This window comes from Hemibagrus wyckioides, linkage group LG22 (assembly GCF_019097595.1).
Source record: "Hemibagrus wyckioides isolate EC202008001 linkage group LG22, SWU_Hwy_1.0, whole genome shotgun sequence".
Classification (NCBI taxonomy): Eukaryota; Metazoa; Chordata; class Actinopteri; order Siluriformes; family Bagridae; genus Hemibagrus; species Hemibagrus wyckioides.
Window position 1 is genome coordinate 21,346,366 of NC_080731.1, and position 2,500 is coordinate 21,348,865.

The 2,500-nt window shown below is 36.6% G+C and overlaps 1 protein-coding gene across 12 annotated transcripts in view; it reads left to right on the plus strand.

Moving 5' to 3' along the window:
• The window catches only part of LOC131343237 (protein unc-13 homolog B), a 221,579-nt gene that overhangs the window by 210,069 nt on the left and 9,010 nt on the right, over positions 1 to 2,500 (plus strand). The window lies entirely within an intron of this gene.

Genomic DNA, 2,500 nt, shown 5'->3' on the forward strand with positions numbered 1-2,500 from the left:
GAGAGCCACTTCCGGTGGAGTGTGTGGGGGTAAGCACTCCTCGCAAAGTTTATGTTTCAGTCAATGAGACGATGCAATGGTGCTATTAAATCATCATATTAAATGACTGCAATCATATTAAATGACTGCTATTAAAGAAGAAAGAAGAAAGCATTGGAACAGCATTTCATTCTGCTTCACTCCGACTCACAGGACCAGGACTCATTAAGAGGTAAGTTTAATGTTTATATTTTATTCTTTTTAGGTACCCAGTTCCATACAGCTATAACACAATCCTCTTCCCATGTATATTAATAAACTACCAATTTATACACAGAAGACCCGACATACAGCATAGAGACCCCATGCTGATGTTAGCTATTTAGCTAGCTAGTGCTAACTAGAGCTTTCGTGTTTTTCTTAATTAAACCAATAGCATTTGAATTAGCTACTGCGCTAGCTAGCGCTAGCTATAGCTCTGAATTCGTGTTTTCCTGAATGAAACCAATAGCATTTGCATTAGCTATTGCGCTAGCTAGTGGTAGCTATAGCTCTGAATTCGTGTTTTCCTGAATGAAACCAATAGCATTTGCATTAGCTATTGTGCTAGCTAATGCTAGCTATAGCTCTGAATTCGTGTTTTCCTGAATGAAACCAATAGCATTTGCATTAGCTATTGTGCTAGCTAATGCTAGCTGTAGCTCTGAATTCGTGTTTTCCTGAATGAAACCAATAGCATTTGCATTAGCTATTGCGCTAGCTAGTGCTATCTATAGCTCTGAATTCGTGTTTTCCTGAATGAAACCAATAGCATTTGCATTAGCTATTGTGCTAGCTAATGCTAGCTATAGCTCTGAATTCGTGTTTTCCTGAATGAAACCAATAGCAGTTGCATTAGCTTTTTGGCTAGCTAGTGCTATCTATAGCTCTGAATTCATGTTTTCCTGAATAAAACCAATAGCTTTTGCATTTATTTATTTATTAAAACCTATTTATTTATATATCGAACTGTTTTGTTCGGACATTATTTCCATGTCTCCCGACACTTTACTTTTCTCCTGAACTTTACTGTAGGCTCAGATGTCGAGATGCCGGTGTTGAGTAGAAATGGAGTTTAATCTCGTATTTAACTGCATTTTGGTGTTCTGGGTCTTCTGGTTGTACAAACTGGATCAACAAGCACAATATGTTTGCAACGACGCAGTTATAAAGATATAAAGGAGTATTTGTCTAAAATAGCAGACATACAGACAACATGTAAAGGTAGAGTTAATAGAGTCTGACACTGAAGCTGTATTATAAATCCTCCTCTATGGGTATTATCAGGGTTTACAGTGGGAGATGACCGCTGGATGAACTCCATAAGGTCTGTAGCATTACAGTGTCAGACGGTTTTTATTTATTTTTATAATTTCAAATAGTATTATTCTACATTATGACTTGCTTGTATGTATTGTATGTGTTGTTTCCAGGTTTCTTTCTGAATGGGTTAAAAGGGAAACCAAAGTTTGCCCCTCCATTAACACAGGCATTTGGGTCAGTTGTGCTGTGATGGTCATTTTGTCATTACAAGCACTAAGTTAAAATCACACCACAACTGACTTTATTGCATTGTGTTTACAAGGTACAAACTTAAATTTTCCCTTTAACCCCTTGTGAAATAAAACTAGGAAATGATCTAGATCATACATACATGTAAAGATAAGCATAATATACACAAATTTAACAAAACCTTTATAGTCACTGCTTGAATACAGTACCGTTCACCTGCCAACTCCCATTTCAACCACTGCAACTGCCATCAGACAACACACCACATTAAAATACCTAACTACTAACTAACTGACTGTTTATGAATTAGATCATAATGTCAGTAGAGTAACATGATTGCACCAGTTACATACACTAAGATTATGCCAAGCTCTGCTATATTGTTAATATATTGTGCCCTGATGTGTCTAGGCATCCTTACACACATATGTTTCTAGTGTTGCCCTTGTGGGGCCCGCCTGAAACGATTTCCAAGTTTTGTTGTTTGATTAGTCTTCACACACACACACTCTGTTTCTAGTCTTGTCCTTATGGGGCCCTCCCGACTGGACCTCACTTCAAGTGATTTTATATACATTGGGTAACAGTTTGCAGAATCAAAACCTCACCTATTACACATGTAACTGTACACACTCTGACCTGATGTTTGTTAAAGACAGATATCTACAATCAGATTGATTCCAGTCCCCCATATGTTAGTGTGAGGCATGATGAGACTTCTAGAAAAGTCCACTTGACTTCATTATTTGCTGTTTTAGAAATGTTTTTGCATGAGCTTACTTCTGTGTATCTCCACATTGATAATTACTAAGAATTCTCCACATCTTCATCTAATAGCTGGATCTACATAGAGATAAACATTTCTTATATAAACCATATGTCAAGTTTATAAAACATTGTTACAATATCAGTCACACAACAGACTCCAAGAAATATATGTGAATTTTGGCATTGAAAAATTGAATAACTT